The sequence below is a fragment of the Leptonychotes weddellii genome, chromosome 9 (genome assembly GCF_054177405.1).
Source record: "Leptonychotes weddellii isolate Sample4059 chromosome 9, ASM5417740v2, whole genome shotgun sequence".
Classification (NCBI taxonomy): Eukaryota; Metazoa; Chordata; class Mammalia; order Carnivora; family Phocidae; genus Leptonychotes; species Leptonychotes weddellii.
In genome coordinates, this window is record NC_138377.1 from 88,797,408 (window position 1) to 88,810,972 (window position 13,565).

The 13,565-nt window shown below is 40.2% G+C and overlaps 1 long non-coding RNA gene across 1 annotated transcript in view; it reads right to left on the minus strand.

The window, feature by feature from the left end:
• Window positions 1-799: 799 nt before the first annotated feature.
• The window catches only part of LOC145723529 (uncharacterized), a 56,233-nt gene continuing 43,467 nt past the window's right edge, over window positions 800-13,565 (minus strand). The window contains exon 3 of the long non-coding RNA XR_014148652.1: window positions 800-3,020. This is a non-coding gene — a long non-coding RNA (uncharacterized LOC145723529). The remainder of the gene's footprint in view (window positions 3,021-13,565) is intronic.

The following is a 13,565-nucleotide window of genomic DNA, read 5'->3' on the forward strand; positions in this document are numbered from 1 at the left end:
CCCTGTGCACTGAACACCTCTTGTACTTCACTTCGGGCGTCCTCAGACTCACCTCTCGCGCGACCACAGCTGCGGTAGTCGGGTTTCTGCAGACTGCTGTGGGCTATTTGATATTCATAAAGTCCTTCAGAGGTACCTCTGTCGGATCATCTCGGGTGAAATTTTACATGACAAACTAGCATTGCCGCTTATAGTTCATCATCAGGGACCCTGAGCCACAGAGACGCAAACCAACCGGTTGAAGCCTGTATTTATTTGGTGGGGGATTGGACTTAAGAAATTGAGAATTAAGTTTTCTAGAGTGCTTTTCAGCTCAGAGGGTCTGATGTGAGGTTTGTGAGTTGTTTTAAATTCTTTCTTTATATACTTTCTTGAGGGGCATTTTCAGTATGTGGGTTTTTGTTTTGCTTTGTTTTGTTTTGAAGTAGGCTCCATGCCCAGTGTGGAGCCCAACACAGGGTCTGAACTCACGATCCTGAGATCCAGAACTGAGATGAGATGAGATCAAGTGTCAGATGCTTAACCGACTGAGCCACCCAGGTGCCCCCAATATTTGATACTAATTTGTTGGTTTGGAAGTTTTTGTTTGGATCAAATGTAGTGTTATTAAGTTTCTCATAAAATATAACTTTTTGTAATTTGATTTTTTGATATGTAACATATTCACACAATTCAAGCTTTCCTCTCTTGCCCTCCAGCTCACAGTCTCCTCATGATGTAACCAATTACTAGTTTATTTATTCTTCCAGAGAACTTTTATGCATACTCAAGCCAATACACACACATGTATTTTTCTTCCTGTTTTAATAGTATTTTTATACATAACATACTCTGTATGTTTTATGCATCTTGCTTCTTTCTCTTAACATATCTTTGAGATCTTTTCATCCCAGCATATAAATAAATTCATCATTCATTTTATAGTTGTATAGAATTCCATCATATGTACACCGCAATAAGCAATTTTATACAAGTGTCACATATATGTGGGCAAGTATATCTATAGAATAAATTTTCGAGAAGAGGAAATGCTGCATCAAAAGTCACATGCCTGTGTAGTTTTGTTTTTTTTTTTAAAGATTTTATTTATCCATTTGAGAGAGAGAGAGAGCACAAACAGGGTGAGGGGCAGAGAAAGAAGCAGATTCCCCATTGAGCAGGAAGCCCGATGTGGGGCTCGATCCCAGGACTCAATCCCGGGACTCCGGGATCACGACCTGAGCCGAAGGCAGACGCTTAACCGACTGAGCCATCCAGGTGCCCTGCGTTTGTAGTTTTGAGATACATTGACATACTGCCCTCCAATGGCCTTGTAGCATCATCCACAATGTGTCAGAGTGCCTATTTAGGCACTAAAATAATTTTTTTACTTTCTAAAAATTAATAAATGACTTTGGATGTTTTTTAATGAAGGTTAAGTGAGTGAGATCAACCTTTATCTACTTGAAACATATTTTCAAGGAAGAAAAATTGGAATCACTATTACTCTAAAACAGGTCTACAAGAGAACATTTTATGACATGAGCCCTGAGGTTCAATTTCTATTCCCATCACCCATAGGTTCAGGGGTTTCTTTTCCAAAGACTGAATGTTCAGGCTTCTAATATCTCTTTTTTCTTCCCTTGTGAATCAGTTAAGTGAGTTTCTCAGCTCCCCTGACTGCCAGGAAGGGAGGTTCTCTCCGTTGCACATCACAGTGGGTTGTGATGATATCATATGCAACAAGCCCTGTCCTTTTCTCTCTCTCTCTCCTAGTACGCTCCTTGAACTGATTTCTTTCTCCTGGGACTTCGTCTCTGCCTGGGCACATTCCTATCAGTAACCAGTCCCTTTGCCAATTCTTTCTCATTTTATTCTCATAATTAGCAGACTCTTGAAGCTGCTTTAACCTGCATTCCCTATTGCTCTAAAGAGTTCTAACCCTGCTCATGTCATTTATCTGATGTTGAATTTTGCAAGTCAACCTAGCAGTTCTTGCTGAATAGAGATTTTAGTACAGTTGACCCTTGAACAACACGGGTTTGAACCATGTGGGTTCATTTACACGTGGATTTTTTTTATAAAGAGTACAGTACTATAGGTGGATTTTCTCTTATGATTTTCCTAATAACTTTTTAAAGTTTAATTTGTTGTAAGAATACAATGTATAGTACCTATAACATACAAAATATGTGCTAATCAACTGTTTATGTTACCAGTAAGGCTTCCGGTCAACAGTAGGCTATTAGTATTCAGTTTTGGGGGGAGTCAAAACTATATATACTTTCAACTGCACAGGAGGTCAGTGCCCCTAACCCCCATGTTGTTCAAGGGTCAACTGTGTATCTCAACAACCATATTTACATCTGGTCATTCTTTCCCCAACCAGGAGTAACATACATACTTCTTCAGAAGGGGGCTCACTCCTTCCAAGGGAGTATGGGCTTATAGTGGTTGGTGCCCAAGGACAGGAGCCCCACAGAACTAACTGGGGTGACAAGCCTTTTGGACTTTGGAATTTACTAGCAGGAGCTGCTACTTTTGTAGAGCAATGGTCATTTGCCAGGCACTTCACGTTCACTAGCTCATTTAACCCTGATCATAAACTCATGAAGAAGCTACTGTTAATAATCCTATTTTACAGATAGGGAATCGGAGGCTTACAAAGTTTAAGTTACTTACCTAAGGTCACAGCTCACACCGAGCCCAAACTCAACATCCAGTCCCACCCCACTGCTGGGGACTCAGGGGGAGACTTTGAACATGCATCAGAAGTTTCTTACCCCCTCACTTTCTCAATATCCTTTGTCCCTTCCACATTTGGTTTTAAAAAAACCCTCATAATTTCTCTTTCTTCCTTTGTTTTTAAATAACTATCATACTGTTCTTTGTAGTAGGAAAGATAAAGGAACAAGCAATCAGCACTTGCCTTGATTGATGCTCAACTTCCTCTTTCACATTCTCACCGCCATGTCTCACAGGCTCAGTTACAAAACCCACTTCCAAACTTGTGGGGAGATCGGAAAAGTACATGCTGAAACCTAAAGGCAAAGGAAAAACAAAGAGTAAGTCATACCTTTCTGATGCACACTGCTGGATTCCACAAATGTCTACTGATCTCTAGCCCCATGCCAGATAGGTAATTGCATGCATCCTTATTCTAAGGAATTTTTAAAAACCTACTGAAGTTGGGGGGAGATAGTCATTATGAGTGACTATGACAGAAGGCACAATGAAAACAAGTGTTTACATCTTGCAAAGCTCTTTGTCACCCTGTATTGTGTCTCTTATGCCTAGAATTCCATAGTCAACCTTATTCAAAGTAAGATTTCCCTTTAAACAGGAAGAACTTGTGAAGAAAGGAAACATACAAAATTGGGTTCCGAATTATTTGCTAGTGGATTCTTTGCAACTTTGACTGCATTTACTTCTCTTGAGTAAATCAGGGTGAGATGTAGAAAGATTAATGAAGGATGCCAACTAAAGTATATTGCCTTCTCCACTATCTTTTTTTTTTAATTATTATGTTATGTTAATCACCATACATTACATCATTAGTTTTTGATGTAGTGTTCCATGATTCCACTACCTTTAAAATAAAACTATGAGGGCAATATCATGCAAATAAAAGACTATAAAGGTGTCTATGAAAGAATAAAGTTCATCTCCACCAAGGAATCTTAATACTTTATAGTCACACGTATTAAAGCTTAGGAGCTAGTTCTATAAGCCATAAGCCCTCTGCCTCCCAAAATAAAATAAACAAAAGCCTGAGAAATTCTGTCACCACTTCCTTGTAATATATCCTGAGATAAGGAGAAAAGATGGGTGAGAATGAAAGCTATCAAATGATACCCCCAAACTCCAAGTCATCCTGTTAAGCAGACCATAATTAGGTAAGCCTGCCGACAGGTAGGCAAAAGCTGAGCGTGGTCCAGCTAGAAGCCAAACAGGGGAAGCCGCAAACACAAAGGTCATGAATTAGTCTGACTTTAAAATTGTACATTGTTTAATCATAGGGTTCCAACAGTTAAATTCAGTCAACCAGAAAAAGCCCTTAAGGATCTAAGTACATTTCTGTAATGACACTGAACCACATCTAGGAACACACTTCCCCCCCATCTGCTGCTTAGGTATCCTGTGCTGTCCGCGGAAACCCCAAGATGGCATTCTTGCCTTATTTTTCTAAATGACTCCTTTGATTAAAAAACAAAACCCTCTGAAATCCTCACAAGGTTGGGTGACTAGATTTGGCGGGGAGAGGGGGGAAGTGACATTCTAGTATTTAATCATCAGTGTTGAGTGGGTCACAAAGGCAGTTGCCTACTGGCTATGATTTTAGGTATGCTATAGGAAAAGCTCCTAGTTCACAAAGCTCTCTGCTTGCTGGTCATCATGCTGCGTGCAATGGGATTTTGAGCCCCTCTTTCTACGTGTTATCACTTAGGTTAGAAGGAGGCCCCGCAGTTGGCATTTTGGAGTGGTAGCACAGCAAGTCATTATCAGACACAGATAAGAAAACGGGGGTGGGGGGGGGACTCTAATTATCTGGCAGGGACCTGAAGGAAGAGGCCGTAGAAAAGATAAACTTTGGCTGAACCGGAGATGGAGGGGGGAAATAATCATTGGTGACTTCTTAATTTGATTTTATAGGTTAGAGCTTCTGTTCACCTGTTAGCTTATTTTAATCTTCCCAACAATCCTGCACGGGGCAGCAGTGTCAATCCCCAGTCCCAGTCCATACACAGTGCAGTTCAGGGAGATGCCGTAAATGGTCTAACGCTGTGCAGAATAACCTGAAGCAGTTAGGCCATGGGGATGATGTGGGAGAGAGTCAGAATGAGAGTCACCTCCTCTCCCTTGTGTGTGTGGCCCTTTCCTCCCAGTCAGCTGCTTCTCATTGACATTTAAACATACTCAAACCTCTGCCATCACTTGTTCTGCTGTGAAATCCAACGTGCTAGTTTCAGTCTCAGTTCTCTTGATCCCTAAGGAGAAACTATGCTATTGATCATTCTCTTCTTCTTCAAACACTTCCCCTCCCCCCCCAATGCTGAGATTCTTCCTTGGTTTTCCTCCTAGCTTCTGGCCACCCCATTTCAAGTCTTCCATGCAGGCTTATTTGCCTCTACCCCATCAGCACACAGACAAGCTCCTCCTGGTCTCTCCTAGTTCTTCTGTCCTTTCCCCTGACCTCACGCCATACACCTCCATTGTGGTAACTGCCAGGGACTTGCAAATTTAAATCTGCAGCCATGACCTCTCATGAGAGCTCCAGGCCTACTGGACAACATCTTTACTGCCATCGCAAAGGCACCTTAAATTCAGCATGTCCTGCTCCCAGACTCCAACCGGTCCTCTCAGGTTTCCTAATGAGGTGAATGGTGCCAGCATCCGAAATGCTGTTTAAGCCAGAGACCTCAGACTCGTCCTGGACCTTTTTCTTTTCCTCTCCACTACAGCCACCCATCATCAAGTCTTCTCAGTTTTATCAAAATATCTCTCAAATGTGCCCACTTTCCATCTCTGCCACTGCTGCTACATTAAACCTAAGCCACCACCATTCTCCCTAAACACTCTGGTTTCTGCTTCATCTCCACAATGAAATTAGAGTAATTTTTTTTCAGAACCTGCATCTGCTCTTTGCTTGTTTAAAAACATGGCACTGCCTCTCTCTTGCCCTTGTGATGCGGATCAAAATCCTTAGCATGTTTTAACAGGGTCCTTTGTGGTTTGAGCCCTGCTACCCCTCTAGCCTCATCTTACATCTTCAGCCCTGTCCCCAACCTAAACTTGCCCTATGTATTTCAGTTGATTTCACTGTCTCTTGCTCCCAGGTCCCCACCTGTATCTTTTCATCAATCAGATACCAGATCAAGGGTTATCTTAGGGCTAGGCTCCCCTGACCCCCTCCTCTCTCCCTCCAAAGTCAAATTCCTTTGGTATTACCCACTTTCTTTTTTTTTTTATTATGTTATGTTAATCACCATACATTACATCATTAGTTTTTGACGTAGTGTTCCATGATTCATTGTTTGCATATAACACCCAGTGCTCCATTCAGTACGTGCCCTCTTTAATACCCAACGCCAGGACACAGATCAATGGAACAGAATAGAGAGCTCAGAAATGGACCTTCAACTCTATGGTCAACTCATCTTCGACAAAGCAGGAAAGAATGTCCAATGGAAAAAAGTCTGTTCAACAAATTGTGTTGAGAAAACTGGACAGCCACATGCAGAAGAATGAAACTGGACCATTTCCTTACACCACACACAAAAATAGACTCAAAATGGGTGAAAGACCTCAGTGTGAGACAGGAGTTCATCAAAATCCTAAAGGAGAACACAGGCAGCAACCTCTTCGACCTCAGCCGCAGCCACTTCTTCCTAGAAACATCGCCAAAGGCAAGGGAAGCAAGGGCAAAAAGGAACTATTGGGACTTCATCAAGATAAAAAGCTTTTGCACAGCAAAAGAAACAGTCAACAAAACCAAAAGACAACCGACAGAATGGGAGAAGATATTTGCAAATGACATATCAGATAAAGGGCTAGTACCCAAAATCTTTAGAACTTATCAAACTCAACACCCAAAGAACAAATGATCCAATCAAGGAATGGTATTACCCACTTTCAAAGAATGGTTACCACCCCACAAAGGTGCTCATCTCAGTTTGCCACCCTGCATTCCCTAACATGATTATTTGGTTAAAGCATATCTTTCCTATTATAGCTAGGTGTGGCTTTTGCTCACCCTTTTAATACTACCTAGAAGCTTAGGGCCTGGCATATAATAGGTGCTCAGCAAATATTTGTTAAAAGACTGAATACTGAGAAAGGAATAGTAAGATCAATATCTATTTTGCTATTTCACCTAGTTCCCGTCACACTATAGATTTTCAGGGAGAGCTAACATCATCTATATCATACTTCAGGGGTCTTAAAGAGTAATGTCCAATTTGGTTACTTTTTAATATCATCAAGGAAGTCCCATAGTTGTTTTTAACGTAAAAAACAAGGTGATACAACCTGAAAAATAAACATCTGTGCACTGAAACTCCTATTTCTCTTAAATAGACATCCAGATATATTCCATAGGTTATCAAGGTTTTCTGTCATCAGGAAAAGGAAAAAATTCCATAGATAGAAGGCCTTGTTGGAGAAGATGGATTTCCTTGCTCAAATCAGAGGAGAGCGGACTCAATGCCGGTCGCTGAGAGGATTCATGAAAATTTCCCTAGTAAAATGTGACGACTGGAAATGGAACTGAGAACAAGGAAACTTGCAGAGGGAGGAATTGCAGTGGGAAAACAGCCACATTATGTGGGGCAAAGAGTATCTGAGCTTCCTCTACCTCATAAAAGTATGATGATTAAAATAAAAGCATTATAATGACATAAACATACCACACACACATAAAAACCCTGATAGATTTCTCCTTAGGGCTAATCTGATAGAAAGCTTTCAGAATGAAAGACGCTACAATTGGTAAGCATCATCTTCATGCTAAATCTAATAATTGCTAAATCCAATCCTTGCAGTTAAGGAATGATATGATTCCTCTGCAAGCAGATTTGTAGCTAAGGAAATGTGACATTTCAGTGGACTGCAGTTTTTATCACAAACTTATACACCGTGTTTTCTCCAAAAGTACCTTATGCTTATGTTGATACACACACCAGCTTTCTGGGAACACACCATTTAATTTTTTCAAGCTGCTCGTTAGTAGCCAGATGTTAAAGATTTTACCACTTCGGTTGACTTCAACAACAAATTGGTGGGTTATTTCCTAAACCAATTTGTTTGGGGTAGAAATTCAATAGATCTCTTTTAAAGCCCTGAAGGATATAGGAAAATTAATATCTAACTGTAAACAGAAACTAATGATGGATCATTTATCTTTTGCATTTACTTTTGTTTGTCAAAATCCACTCATAACTAAGAAAATTAAATAAATATTACTTTTCTTTCTTAAATATTAAGCAGCTCTAACTTCTCATTCAAGACTAGTTGAGGACAAATATAAACTCAGAGATGTATTTTTAAAGGTAGAGTTTTTTTCTTCTAATTTAGGATCTAATTTAGTCTAATTTAGGATCTCTGGGATAAACAAGATATTTTACATACGCTGCTAGGAATAATTGATAGTTCAAGCTTCTGTGTGTTATACTTGTTAAAATATTTGCATTCAAAAGCAAAGCCAGAATGGTAGCTCAAGGCTATATGTATCTTTCCTAAGGAACATAAGACATAAATAGCATTTTGAATTGTAATTGTTTTGAAATCCTAAATTTAAAGATATAGACATGCATTTTTAAAGAAAGAGGACATTGTCTTCTCCATTAAAGCTTTTGCACTGATTCTATGTATGTGCCATACACTATGGTGGGTAGTGGATACAAAAATCAGGTTGAGTGCCTGTCCTTAAGAAGCTTGGAGTCTAGTGAGGGGATATCGACTTTAATTCGCTAATTGCAGTGTCCTGTAGTAAGTACTGCAATTGTGGTTAGTACTGGGATTCTGGGAATAAGTAGGAAGAGCTCTGTTCTGGCTATTAGTGATATTCACTGAGATCCTGAGTCCTCTTGATACATGCTAGGATTGCATTTCTTCACTTCTTTAAATTTACGCATGACTTAATTTGGCTCATGAAATATGAGTGGAAGTAACACAAGCCACACCTAGGTAAGAAGCCTTTTTCCTTCATGATGACTGGCAGTACTCCAGATGCTAGGGGCTCCACCAGGTTCCAACTCCAAGGGAGGATGATCTGGATGGAGCCCCCAGTTAACTTGCAATGGGCATATAGTGTGCATCAGAAATAATTTATTTTTTTTTAAGTCACTGCGATTTCGGGGGATGTTTGTTATTGCAGCACAGGCTAACCTCTACAGACTGCTACATGTTTTACTCCGGACTTAGAAAATTACAAGTTTCCCAGTGTGTACAAAGCTAAGCTGAGACCTGAAGAATAAGAGTTGAAGGGTAAAGACTTGAAGGGAACAGTGTTCCAGAGGGGAAAGTACATGCCTAGGCTTGGAACAGGATGAGAATTCAGCATGTGTTGGGGAGAGGTGTTTTTTTTTTTTTTTTAATACAGTTAGAGTGGAGTGGTCCAACAGAACTACTGGAGATTACTCTGAGTAGAGGTAACAGTAATTGCTTATCAAGGATACAATTCCAAAGGATTTCTGACTGGTTTATTTGGGCTTTTGGGCACAGAAAGGAGAAAGGAGAAATGAAGAACTGAATTGCTGTGGACCAAAATAATGGGTACTTGTCCTTTATGGAAAATTCACCTGCAAAGGTCTCCTCTTTCCAGAAGGGGTGTTTATATTCCTTACTTATATTCTCACCCCACTTTGTATTTACTTCTTTACATATACACTCAAGTGAGTTTTTCATCTTATTAAAGTCAGTTATGCCTGTGTCTATGCACACCTACTAGATTGTAAGCACCTTGAAGGCAGGGTCTGTATCATTTTCATTTTTGCTGTATGGTATTGCATTTTGCATTGTAGGTAGTCCATAAATTCCTATTAAGACAGCTACTGCTATTTTAGTCTAAAAGCAGATCGTAGCCTTGACTAGCTTCTAAATAATTGCTTTAAAATGAAAATAAATCCCTGTGCACAGCTGGGGATATATCCACTTAAAAATGCTCCAGAAACATGCTGAGGTCTTTTGATGACAGGGAAGGCTGTGGACTTATGAAATTTGCTGCCCAAGACCTAGATTTCAGGGCTACCGCATCCTGGTTGTGAGCCCTTGAGTTTAACTTTGAAAAGGCTGGTTTCCTAACTTGTGAACTGCAAGGAAAGTTTGCCCTACTCACCTCTTGGGAATATTGGGGAACCAAATAACAACTCTGAGAACTTTAAAGTTTATACAATATAATGTGATAATCATGTTACTGCTGCTGTTAGCAGCATGATTCTTGGATCATTAGAGGAAGTGGGTGTCATGCAAAGCCTGTGCAGTTGATTAGACCTGGGTTGGAATTCTTTCTTCATCAATTAATAGTTGCATACTCTTGGTTTAGCAACAAACCCCCAGCATATCACCAATTTCCCTCTGATTTAAACTAGAATACTTCTTTTACACAAATGTTCTTAGAAAAGCCTCGCATTCTAGAAGGCCATTGAGCTTTGAAGTCATACAGGTGAATTCAAATCCCACCTCCATTGCTTTTTTTTTTTTTAAAGATTTTATTTATTTATTTGACACAGAGAGAGACAGCGAGAGCAGGAACACAAGCAGGGGGAGTGGGAGAGGGAGAAGCAGGCTTCCCGCCGAGCAGGGAGCCCGATGTGGGACTCGATCCCAGGACCCTGGGATCATGACCTGAGCCGAAGGCAGATGCTTAACGACTGAGCCACCCAGGCGCCCACCCCCATTGCTTTTATTAGACATGTGACCTGGGGTAAGTTAATTAACATCGTAGAGCCTCAATTTCCAGCTCAATATAATGGGGATGGTATTACCTAGTTTCCCGAGGTTAAGAGACTACTTGAAGTAGAAAGTGCTGACTTATCATGCCTTTGAAATGTTAACATGTCAGTTTACCACAGAGCAAACTTCATCCCTAAAAATTCTGAATTCACACTATTCATGGAAAAGGCTCACTAAGACTCAACAAATTGTACAGGGCCCTCTTCCCTTATCTCAACATAGAGAAGATGACTGAATGAACTTAAACTTAGACCTCTGGTCAATGGGTGACTCACCAGACCAGACAAGATTCCTATTTACCTGCAGGAATCCAAGGCAGCTCATGAGAGCTCATTTTCCCTTTTTCCTTCCTTTCTAAGGGATGACAAGGACTTGTTTTCCCCAGCGTTGTCCAAGGAATTTCAGGAGGAAAAAAAAGAGATCTGGGCCACATTCCAATAAAGACCGTAGCACCATGTGGACAACAACAGTCAAATTGTTGTCTGTTTTCTGAAGTACACAATCTTGGCCCAATAAAATTGCTCACTGTGGTCATCTGTCATGGTCTACCCAGCTGGTGGCTAGAGGAAAGCTGCTCTAGAGCAGGTAGATGAGCCAGGCCTCCAGAGGGAAGCAGATCTGCCTGAGTGCCAAGTCTCTCCTCACACACAACCTCTGAGGTCCATTCTTGACAAAACAGCCCAAGTAAGCTGTCTGCCAGGCCTCTGCTTTCACTGGGGCATAGTTTGTGCACTGCAGCATTGGTATCTCCTGGGATCTTGTTAGAAATGCAGACTTTCTGGTCCCACCACAGACCTACTATACCCATCTACATATTAACAAGTTTCATGTGCACTTTACACTTTGTGAAGCACTTGGCTACAACGTCTAAATGACGCCTGACACCAGGTGCCAAGGAGAGCCATTATTTAGGACTTACTGGGGAAGAAACCCCCAAATCTCTCCACCAAAATTCTTAAACTAGACAAGATACAATTAAATAAGCCCTCGTCTCTCTGCCCTACCACACATGTATACTACTCTGAGCACAATAAAGATGTAACTCACTTTCTAACAAGGATCTCCAGATTTCAGGAGTTGCATAAAATCATATAGCTAGACAGTTGCTAAAATGTAAAATAACCTTCCTTTTTTGTAACTATTGGTTTTGGCTGATAGAAGTCATGCATACAGTCATATTTCAGAGAAATTACCATGCCTTAATGAGAACTTTAGGTTGAAGGAAGACATTTCAGTCAAATGATAGTGAAATTGATATGATCAAAATGAAATATGTGGCATATTTATCTAATCAGCTAGAGCTGCAATCTCTAACCATAGTCATTTACAGCTCAGTCAACTCATCTAGTCATTATCAGCTAATGATACAATGAGTGATTACTCCCACATGGAGATAATAAGTGAGTTCATGAAAATCAGCACTTCTGTTATAAAGTGTGACAGGTAGGACTGAAAATAAGGTCTTTGAATGCCGCTAGTGCCTGGCTTACCTGACAAAAATTTAATAGGAAAAAATGGAATGGCATAGTTATAAGATGAGGTACAACCCTTTTGGAAAGCAACTTAGCAATTTGTATCAAGAATCATTAAAATGGGGGAGCCTGGGGGGTTCAGTTGGTTAAGCACCTGCCTTCGGCTCAGGTCATGATCCCAGAGTCCTGGGATCGAGCCCCTCATCGGGCTCCCTGCTCTGTGGGGAGCCTGCTTCTCCCTCTCCCACTCCCCCTGCTTGTGTTCCCTCTCTCGCGGCATCTCTCTCTCTCAAATAAATAAAATCTTTAAAAAAAAAAAAAAGAATCATTAAAATGTTCCCACCTTTTTATTGTGTAAAAAATTTTTTTTTCTTTTTTCTGTTAGTTTCAAACAATATCAAACTTTCAGAAATTGGAACTGGAATACAAAGAACGTTTCCTGCACCACTTGAGAGTAGGTTGCTGATACGATACCCTCATCAACCTTGAATATTTCCAAGTGGATTTCCTACAAATAGATAGATTCTCCTCCATAACCACAATACGACATAAAAATGAGGAAATGAACATTGATACATCACTCCCATCTTGTCTTCACACTCTATTCAACTTTTGCCAATTGTTTCAATAATGTCTTCATAGTAAAAGGACCCAATTCTGAATGACACTTTGCTTTTAGCTGTCATGGCCCTTTAGTCTCCTCCAATAAGGAACAGTTCCTCCTTCTGCCCTTGTTTTTCATGGTCATGTCACTTTTGAAGGTTACAGACCCATTATTAATTTGGGTTAGTCTGATGTTCCTTTACATTTTGATTCAGGTTACATGACTTTGGTAAGAAGATCACAGAAGTGATGGTGTGTTCTCATTGAATCCTCTCAGGTGGCACATAATTTTGATTAGTCTCATTACTGGTTATATTAACTGTAATCACTTCATTGAGGTATCATCTACCAGGTTTCTCTACTGCAAAGTTATTCTTTTTCCCTTTGCAATTAGTATCTATCAGGTAAGAAGTAACTTTGAGATGATATAAACATCTTATACCTCACTAAAATATTTGTTTATTTATTTATATCATTTGTTTTTTTAGATTAGCATGAACTCCTTTATTCCTGTTTTTTTCAATGGGCTTTCATCTGTTACCTCATTATTTATTTTGCTGCTCAAACTGTCCAAGATTTTGCTAGTGGGAACTCCTTCAGGTTGGTTTTTGTGTTGTGTTGACATGCTCCTCTTATTCTTTAAGCACTTCTCTTCTTTCTGGCACAGGATGTTTCAGGCTCATCTTGTACTTTCCCTGCTCCAGCACTGGAATCTTCTATTTCTCCAAGGAGCCTTGGGTCCCGTTAGCGGAGAATGGTATTTAGAAGCCAAAATCTGGACGTTAGATGTGCTCATTGCACAGCGACACTGGAAGTCATGACTCCCAGCCCTCCTCAGGGCCAGAGCTAGAGAATGAGTGTCTCTTTATATCTATAGATAAGTAGGATATGCACAGAGTTGTTTATATCTACATATTCAACCATGAATACAAACGGATACTTTCAATTTGAATCTGACACCACATGGTTTCTTGTAGTTTTCTTTTCAGTAATTTTTTTCTTTGACAATGAGAAATTTGACTTCCATCATTGTTAGGATATTTACTTATCTGATTATCC